Below are 10,196 nucleotides of genomic sequence, written 5' to 3'. Positions count from 1 at the left end.
AGGCTAAGCAGAGCAATTCAGTGAGAAGCTGAGCGAAGCCAGATTGAATCAGTCAGCTTGGAGAGGAGTTTGAGCCAGGAGAGCTGAGTTGAACCAGCCAGCCAGAGTTCAGAAAGAACTGGAAAGGGTGAGCTTATGTAGCAGTAAATCTAAAACATTCTAGATTAGATGTACATAGGCTAAAAGTTTCCAGGCCTAGGGCTAGGGATACATAGAACAGAGAAAGGAAGTCCGTGGGCTCAGTCCAAGCTGTGTATTTGCACAACTGTGTATGGCTCTCATTTCATCCCTTCCCATCATGAGGAAATAAGTGTTTCTTTTACAGGCCAGTAACGGTTCGTTGTATTTTTTATTTTCCTGATTTCCTCAGTGACCTTGAGTGGTCATCATGTTCTGGTATGTAAATATCTACTAGATTAAATGAAATCACAGATTACAAGATTTTAGTCTTTTTAAAATACCATTAAACATAATGACTTGTTCTGTAATTAAAATTTATCAGATAATAAGCAACGTTTAACAGAAGTCATGTTTTCTCCAAGTGGATAATTTACAGGAATACCGTTGTTTTTGTTTGCTAGTTTGTTTTAAACAAAACAAAAAATGCTTCCAGCCTGCTTCTTGACCATCTTATGAAAGAATGTTTTTCTCAGTATAAGTAATGAGCAATATAGAAAGCATGGAGGTTTTCAGGTGGAAAGAGCATTTTTCAGATAGATGATAAAGTTACATTGTTGGCTTGAGTGTAGCAAACGGAACAAAGCTGACGCCCGACAGCTGTACAGCGTTTCTCAGGCAATCAGGCTCCAATCATTTGTGGAAATTTGAACTGCAGAGCTTTTGAAACCACAAATTTGAACCCACACATGCGTCTTGAGCTATTTGGCTGTTGACTAAGCCCGTGATTGCTATCTGATCTTGGGGAACTGTCTGTTCTCTCTGGGCTTGGATTCTCTCTGGACAACTGGGCTAAGGTGAGAAAGGAGCATGGCGAGGATTGATGTGGCTCCAAGAGCCTACTCCGGAGCTTCAGCAGGTACCTGCAGCCTGAAAGTTGAATAAAAGACCGGGAGAGCTCAGGTGTGGACGGAGGGCAGGGGTGGGGCGTGTAAAGACGACCTCCCAGCTAGCGCTGGCATGTTCCCTCAAGCGTTAGCAGCACACTTTATAAAAGCAGTAGCTAGGCTGCAGTGGCAGCTCTAACAGGCGCTGAGCTCCGTTTCCTAGGCAACCACCATGACTTCCGGTTTGACTCCAGGTTGGCTAGTGGCCTGACTCTGTCACGGGAACCGCCGCGATTCTGCAAGATGGCGAGTGAACATAACTCGGTGGCCAGCTGGGGCCAGGGTCGAAGTCCAGCCGCCGGAGGTCTCGAGTCAGGACGGTCCCTGGGGACAGTGCTATCAGGAGGGACCTGGGAGATTGGAGGAGCCGGAGCGCGGAGCCCCAGAGAGTGCACCCGCCCCAGTAGCTCTTCGCAGCCGCCAAGCTGGAGCTGGACGTGAAGACCGGGAGCGCCGGGCCCGCGGCTGCGGCACAGAGGCTCCACCAGGCAGAGACCCTGGCGGAGAGCGAGCCGGCCACGGTGGCCTCCCGGCGGAGTGGCCGGACCAGGAACGTGCTGCGCTGGTTCTCCACCGCGGTCCTGTATGCCGCCTTCCTGGGGCTGGTGAGAGCTGAGGCTGCCCCCCTCCCAGGCTGGGGATCGAGCCTCCTGCAGGGCACCTGCCCTTCCCAGCTGGACTCTTCTCACCTTCGCTGCCTGCATGTTGTGTGACCTCGAGCACTGGGGCTTCAGTTTCATCCGCTTAACACATAGGCACTATTTTAATCACGGAGGGTCACTGTCAAGAACGCGGGTGATTTTTGCCTAACATGATTTCCCCCTACAATCTATCTTTGTAGGACTCCTCTTTGTACGAGGGAGACAAAAAAAGAGGTTGCCAGGATCTCTAGCCACTGTCCCCTACACCTTAATTATTATACAGAGAAATCTACTTGGCCGGGGTGGGGGCTCTCTTTCTGGTGGCTTGATTAAATTACATCAAAGGCTTGATTTTTACAGATTTTACAGATATAATGGCAAGAGCAAAATGACTTTTTCTTGTCCATACAAATGGTTAAGCGGTTGAGTCAAGAGCAGCCCTTACTCTGCTTCTGCCCTCTTCAAGCTAACTTCCACTGTATAAGTGATTTTCATGGAGCAAAGTACAAGGCTGTACGTGCTTTTTACAGATCCCGGAGCTACCCCCGATTCAGTGTTTGTGTCAAACCTCCCCATTCCCTATCATTTCATGGTTGGAGGCCAAGAGGGTGGGGAGGGTGAGTCCCCAGAGAATAGTTCACCCTCTTCTAGACACTGAGCCACACTCATTTCTTAGATTGTACTGATGGGACCAGATAAAGAAACCCCTGCAGATTTTTACTGAGCGCTCCCTGGGCTGGGTATTTAGTAGTGTTGTTTTTTTTTTTTTTAAATTAATTTATTTATTTATTATATGTAAGTACGCTGTAGCTGTCTTCAGACACTCCAGAAGACGGCATCAGATTTCGTTACGGATGGTTGTGAGCCACCATGTGGTTGCTGGGATTTGAACTCAGGACCTTTGGAAGAGCAGTCGGTGCTCTTAACCGCTGAGCCATCTCACCAGCCCCTTTAGTAGTGTTTTTACTCTTCTCGTGTGAGCTACTTGCTGTGAACTTGTGCTCACTCTGGTTCTTACCAATGCTGTCTAGGTAAGGTGCACACTTGCCTTTGGAGCAGAGTGATGTAATTAGAATCGGTAGTTCTTGAAATGTAAATGAATTAGAAGCTTTATTTAAGGGTCCAAGGAATTTCTTCTAAGTTCCAATTCGTTAGCCTGTAGGTCTTGTTACTCCTATTCAAAAGAAAAAGCTGGGAAAGTTCATTTTTGCTTTCTCTTTATATAAAGTAATGTTGCAGGAACATCTGTGTCAGTTTCTAGAGGCAGAACAAGAAAGTCACGATAGTAGGTCATTTATCACTGTTGCCCATTTCTGGGCAGTGGCAGCCTGATGGGCTGAGTGTCTGTCTGCTCAGTCCCTTTGTCCAGAACTTTGTCTTAGCTTGTAGTTTGTTGACGTTAAGGTCAGTTACAGTGTCCTACCCAAGAGTCTCCTATTTGGTCCATTTGTGGAATTGAAAATGTCAATGGCAGGTTACTTTTCATAGTTCTTTAAGCTTTCCTCATGTTTTGTTACATAAGTTTCTGTAGGTACAGAAAAACACTCATGACTCTTGAGGTAATACAATATACCGGGAGTCAGTTATAATCGCCCCTATGAGGATAGTGCCAAGACACTGAAATGGATCAAATAGTACACTTCATGCGATAGGTGCTCAATAAACTTCGACTTCCATTGGTCTTGGTTGGCATGATGGTGGTTAAGGTCCACAGAGACTGTAAGATTGATTGCCTGATGTAAATAAGTATCCAAGTTTGGCATGGAGACACACACTTGCAATCCCAGCACAGAGGAAATGAGGTAGAAGGATTAGGGATTTAGGACTATCCTCAGCTATATAGAGAGTTCGAGGCCACCCTGAGCTACATGGGGCTCTATCTCAAAAACAAAACAAAAAAAGGTATCCTTTGTTTTCCTGAAGAAAATCATTAGTTCAGTAAGTTCTACATCCATCAACACTGTATGTAGCCTGAAATCCTATGTATTAGAATTAAGAACATCAAAACTGTCCTGACTGTGCTGAAGCATGGCTGAGAATACCCGCAGGAGGTCTGTAAGACTGCACTGAGGCACGAAATTAAACTAGGGTACAAATACCTCATAAAAGAAACTTTGGAAGCTTTACACGGCAAACTGAAAATCAGCACTTAAGTTTTACCAAATTTCAGCCCTACTGGGACATCTTCTAAAAATCGGTCTAAACTTTCAAATGCTGTGAATTATTTACACATTCTCTCACCCCGAACTCCCTCCCACACACCAAGTTTGTCCAACAGTTTGAAATGGCTGCAGAAATCAAACCTTTAAATGGTCAAAATGTACTCTACATAATACACTTATAGGTTAGCATTTTCCATGGCAAGAAACCAAGACCACCATAAAAGGGCATCTTAAAGTCGATGACTAGTTGCTGGAGAGGTGGTGCAGGGAGCCCCATTTGTTCCTTAGTACCCAGGATGGGCTGTCTATAACCACCAATGACTCTAGCTATGGAGGGATCTGATTGATGCCTTTGCCCTCTGGGGACCTGCGCAGCACATCTGTACACATAATTAAGCAATAGTTAAATTATTAAATCTGTAAAAAAAAAATTAACAGGCATTTGACTGATTCTTTGAAATTAGCAGAAAACAACAGACAAAAATCTCCCAGGATTTTTTAAGATATTTAAGATTTAAGTTTATCTTCCAGAGGGAGAAAAACTTCATATAAATTGACTTCTTTTGTGCTTTCATGGTCCCTTGATAATCAAAGAAAAATTTAAACAAATTATGGTTCATGTTTCCTGCCTTTAATAAAAAGCTAAAAGAAAATTTCTTTCATCCTTTCTTTAGTCCTCCCCTCCTCTCCCTCTTTTTCCTCTTCCTCTTCTTTCTCTTCCTCCTCTTCCACTTCTTCCTCCTTTTTCTTCCCCCCTCCTCTTATTCCTCCTTCTCCTCCTCCTCCTCCTTTTGACAAAATCTCTACCCCAGGCTGGTCTTGAACTCATTCTGTAGCTGATTATGACCTTGAACTCGTGATCCTCCCAACCTGACCTGGCAGGTACTGGGGTGACAGGTGTGTACGAGCGTGCTCCACTTATGTACTGTGAAGGAGCCCAGGGCTTCATCAAAACTAGGCAAGCACTCTTCCCATTGAGCTACAATACCCTGCCCCAATTGTTAACTTCGAGGTGCCTGTAGCTCTTCAGAACCTTTCCAAAAACATAGCGAGTGAGTTCTACTGAAGACACTCCTGAAATCTGTCCAATGGTTTTCCAACTGGTCCCTACTATGCCACCTTTTGAGTCCTTTTAAGAGTGACTGGGTAGTTCTGATTTCCATTTGAATTCCCCTCTCTTGGTTTTGGCTTCAGCATCTGCTTCTTTCACTGTACTTTTGGTTTTAAAACCCTGTTTCTAGAATCTCCACGTGAGCAAGTTCATCAAAGCACTGTCTGGTGAACTGCACTCTGTGTGTAGGAGCTAAGCAGCTGTGAAAAGGTAACACAGTCGGCAAAGGCCCACCCGCAGTGCTGTTCCCTCTCCATGCTGTGCCCGGCATGTGCTGGAGCCAAGGTTGAAGGATGCCACACTAATAAACAATAGTCCATAGACAGGGTCCGATTCCTACGTATTCTACAGGGAAACCCCCTGGAAAGATATCTGAACTCGTAGTTTTTAGAATTCAGGTTTTCAGTGGTGTGTGTGTGTGTGTGTGTGTGTTTGCAACACGGTGTTCACATGGCAATCGGGACAACTCCAGAGTCCATTCACTCCTAATTATGTGGGTCCACGGGACTGAGTTCTGGTTGTCAGTCTCAGCTGCAGGCGCCCTTACCTGCGGAGGCATCTAGAAATAGCTTATAAGCCCAGTCCAAATTCCTTTCACTTACATGGCTTTAAACGCACGCAAGTAGGGTCATGAACAAAGGGCTGATGTTTTACTGTTTTCTGCCGCAGTCAGACTGCCACAGTGGCTGTAACTTGTCTTCACTTGAGACTTTAGTGCTTGAATAGCATTTGGGGGAAAAAAACTTTTGTTATTCTTCTTGCACAAACTTTTAAGTTGTTCCAGTGCAGCCTCAACAGCTCCTTTACCCTCAGATCCATCGCAAGCAGTGGGAGCTGAAGGACGTCCTCTGCAATAGCACATAGCTCACCAGGATGAGAAGCCACAGTAGCAGAGCAGGCAGAGAGTAGCCAGAGGTTCAGCAGAGACGCCACTCTCATGAATCCACTGGGGACTCAGAGGTCTCTCCCCCCCCCCCGTTAGTCTTGTGACAGGAGACATACGAACTTAAATATAAGTGCTTGAAACCCTTGGTAAGACAGGCTTGGTTGGCATCCACCACGCCAGATGCTTGCAGACTAACAGAATATTTCCAGGAATGCATCACATAGCCCTTCCCCCTGGGAAGTTTTCCTAATTTATGCAAGAGCATGTCTAGAGAAACAGAAGTATCACCATGGGGGTGCTGGGGTTGTGAACCTGGACCTCCCACATCTTACCCCAGCCCCTCAGGCATCTTTTAAATTAGAGCCACACTTTGTGCAGGGGTAAAAGCAAGGGGAAGGAGTCAGGCAGGCCGCTCTGGTTTCTTCTTCACCATACCCTAGTCCCAACACGGAGGGAGGAAGTCTATAACACTAAATTTGTTCTGTTGATTGTGAAATATTAATGTTCTCACCTATCCTTAAGAGTGGCTCCTCCCTCCTCTGAACCTCTGCAGCATCTGATTGACTGTAAGAGTCATCATTTCCCCAACTTAAGTGTTCCCCTCATTTGCCATGTAGCCAGCACTTGACAACTGCAGAGACCAGACACACCATTAGACACTTCTTCACTTGGAACTAACTTATTCTTACCACTTCAGGACAGGTGATAATTTTTCGTATTGACTGTTTTGGCCTCTGATTATTGGAAGGTTTAGGAGATTTCAAGGAAACCCACTCAAAAGGCAGGGACTAGTCATGCCAAACTGCAAGACCCAATCATGTAAGAAGCTGAAGGCAACAGAAAAGCCCTCCACAGACCCAGGAGGTGAGTCCCTGTGGGTAGAAGAGTTTGAGCAGAAGTCTGTTCACCCATCTGTGAGCTTATAGATCTAAACAAAGCCCGATGGCAAACGCTGTGTGATCCTTTTCGTTTTCTATTTTTGCTGGTGAGTAGGTTATTGTGGGAAAGGTCATGTTATTTCCAGGGAGTATAGAGAGCAACAAGCAGAGCTGTGTGGCCTCACTAGAGACATGCGACACCATTGGCAATGGTAACATTTCCTATTTGGGAACATTCTAGCTCACAACCCCAGCACTGCTCTGGTGTCTGCTACAGCATTAGCTTTTGCTGTATCCACACATGGTCCCAGATATTTCTCTCAAAGGTGGGGAAGGGAGACACCAGGTATTGGAGGGAAAAAGGGAAAGACAGAGTTCTCTGTAATGACAGAGAAGAACTCACATATGACCTTAGGGAAGTGACCCATAATTAGAACAGTGTCTGATTTCTGAGGAGAACTGTCCCCGACCAGCTTTTCCTGAAGGTCTCCAGCAGAGGCACAGTTTGAGCAGACATGAGTAGTCTCTTCCAATTAAGAGATACAGATTCAAGACCAAAGACCCAGAAGTTTTGCTGCAGAGAAAAACCTGGAATGGCTCCTGCCAACAAGCGAAGTGAAGGGAGGTAACTTAATTGTTTCTAAAAGACCATTCTCCAAGTTTTAGATCATGGAAATTCTGGCTAGCACCAGTTGGTGGGTTTTATGGGCCTTTTTCAACCTAGAGAAATTATACTTTGGTGTAATCCCTTAAAGCCATGACTACTGGGTAGCGCTATGGTTTATGAGAGTACAAGATACATGAGTTCCTATCACCAGGGGTACAACCCTTTAAAAAAAAGATTATCTGTGTTATGTGTTAAGTGTTTATGTGCACCGTGTATATGCAGGAGCCTGTAAGTGTTTATGTGCACTGTGTATATGCAGGAGCCTGTAAGTGTTTATGTGCACCGTGTATGTGCAGGAGCCTATAAGTGTTTATGTGCACCATGTATGTGCAGGAGCCTGTGGAGTCCAGAAGAGACTGCCAGATCGCCTGGACCTTGTAGCCCAGGCTGGCTTCACACTCAGTATGTAGCCAGGAATGACACTGAATGTTTGATCCTCCTATCTTCACCTCCCATGTGCTAAGAGGCTGGGCCTGCACCAGCATTGTGACAATTCAGTTTCACACACACACACACATTATCACTGTTGTACAGCATCTTTATTGTGTGGACCAAAATTAAGGTTTGAAAAGCCAAACAGTGGCTTGGAGCCTCTTTTTCATATCCATCCATAGATGCCTGGTTATGATTTGAGTCATTTCAGCTCCTCCACAGTGAGTCTTAGAGAGCAGAGCTCTTGTTATCTCAAGCTTTAAAGACTCGAGAGAGCCCCAGACAGACACCCAAGCTCCCCATGGGCCCATGCGTGGCAGTGGGCTTCCATCCCCTTAAACACTAGATTTGCCTTTCCACTTCAGGTGCCTAACTGTTCATTAAATAGATTGTGGTAGGTAATTAGACTTCACTCAGTCTTACAGAGCACATTCAAACTACATAGCTTAATAATTTCACCATTGGCTACTTAGCATGAGACTCTGCCAAGTCGCTCCTTGGTACTTAATTCCGATTGTGCTTGATGCTGGGTTAAACATCAACTTGATGTTTATGAGCCACTGGGTCCTTCATTAGAAGTCTGAGATTCCTACCCAATCCAATGGAACTATCTTAAAGTCAGTTCCTGCAAAGTCATTTCTATGAATGTCCTTGAACATCAAACTGACAGTGGCTTCACAAAGTACCACCCTAAACAACTGTAGGTGACAAGTCTTAAAATGGTCATGGCCAAAGGCCTCATGAGAGTTAAAATACCGATGCACTTGGCATGTTGCTTATGTTTATCACGTATGACTTCCATGCAGTAGACCATGTTGTGTTGCCGGTTGATCAAAAGTGTATTCATCCTTCTGATCAACTAGAAACACAGGCCACAGTGCCTGGCTCTTGCATATAACACTTAAAGATAACAGTTAAAATTATGATTGATAAATTTTTATGACTGTTGCACTATTTCTGAGGCACACACCTACAAAAGAAACAAAAATTATATCATTGCTTACTTTTTAGCAACGTTTCCCATGTAATTTAATGGAACAAACTAGCCAAATTAATTGAATATCTCTGCTTTTGTAAAGAGAATTATCTTTTTGAGATATTCCAAGGATCCATCTGGAAAACCTGCAAATTACTTAATTCAATGTCAGGAAGACTATTTGGGGCCAGAGAGATGGCTCAGCAGTATTAAGCACTGGCTGCTCTTCCAGGGGACCTGGGTTTGATTTTCAGTATCCATGTGCAGCTCATCTATGATACATGTTACATGTCATAGTTACATGCATGTAACTTCAGTTCCAGGGGATCTAACGCTCTTCTGGACTCTGAGAGCACCAGACATGCATATGGGATGCAGACATAGGACTTGATTTGGGAAACTTCAGCAAAATGTCAAAGAACACAGAAAACAACAGTCTCTCTTTAACCATAGTGACACTAGCATTTTAAAGGCAAAAGCAAATGAAAAAAAAAAAAAGATGCAAATGCCTTGTTGGGACAACTTAGCTCTTTTACAGAGGACTCAGTTTCTTCCTGTGAACAAAAACTTAACAGGTAAAGCAGGGAGCACGGGGACAGTGGGAATCCCTGTTTTCAAGGCCAAGGACTTCAATGTAAAGCAAAAGCCCCCACAGTAGCCCATTGAAGACTGAGCCTCGCTGACTGGGGAAGGAGGCTGTAATGCATAAAATTGATGTTCTAAAAACGAAAGGAAAGGGGGGCAGCCAGCATGTTAGGAAACCTTGTTTATTGTTGTAACAGCAAAAACAAAAGGTGAGGTTTTGCAGTGAACCTTAGATTTTAGAAAACCTTGTAAGAGATTCTCTTTAACCTCAGCAAATATGGCCACGTGTACACAGCATTCCACAGTGTTCTTTTTTTAAAAAAATTATTATTATTAGATATTTTCTTTATTTACATTTCAAATGTTATTCCTTTTCCTGGTTTCCCCTCCGAAACCCCTATTCCCTACCCCCTACCACTGCTCACCAACCCACCCACTCCTGCTTCCTGACCCTGGCAGTACCCTGTACTGTAGTATAGAACCTTCACAGGACCAAGGGCCTTTCCTCCCATTGATGACCAACTAGACCATCCTCTGCTACATATGCAGCTAGAGCCATGGGTCCCACCATGTGCTTTCTTTGGTTGGTGGTTTAGTCCCAGGGAGATCTGGGTTATTGATTGGTTCATATTGTTCCTCCTATAGGGCTGCAAACCCCTTCAGCTCCTTGGATACTGTCTTAGTCAGGGTTTCTATTCCTGCACAAACATCATGATTAAGAAGCAGTTGAGGAGGAAAGGGTTTATTCGGCTTACATTTCCACATTGCTGTTCATCACTGAAGAAGTCAGGACT

General features: G+C 44.6%; 1 protein-coding gene across 1 annotated transcript in view; it reads left to right on the top strand.

The window, feature by feature from the left end:
- The first annotated feature begins 1,482 nt into the window (after nt 1–1,482).
- Nucleotides 1,483–10,196, top strand: part of LOC110326841 (sodium-dependent glucose transporter 1A) — a 31,955-nt gene continuing 23,241 nt past the window's right edge. The window contains exon 1 of the mRNA XM_021205449.2: nt 1,483–1,669. The gene's annotated coding sequence lies outside the window, so the exon portion shown is untranslated. The remainder of the gene's footprint in view (nt 1,670–10,196) is intronic.

This window comes from Mus pahari, chromosome 9 (genome assembly GCF_900095145.1).
Source record: "Mus pahari chromosome 9, PAHARI_EIJ_v1.1, whole genome shotgun sequence".
Lineage (NCBI taxonomy): Eukaryota > Metazoa > Chordata > Mammalia > Rodentia > Muridae > Mus > Mus pahari.
This window is presented reverse-complemented; position numbering and strand designations above follow the sequence as displayed.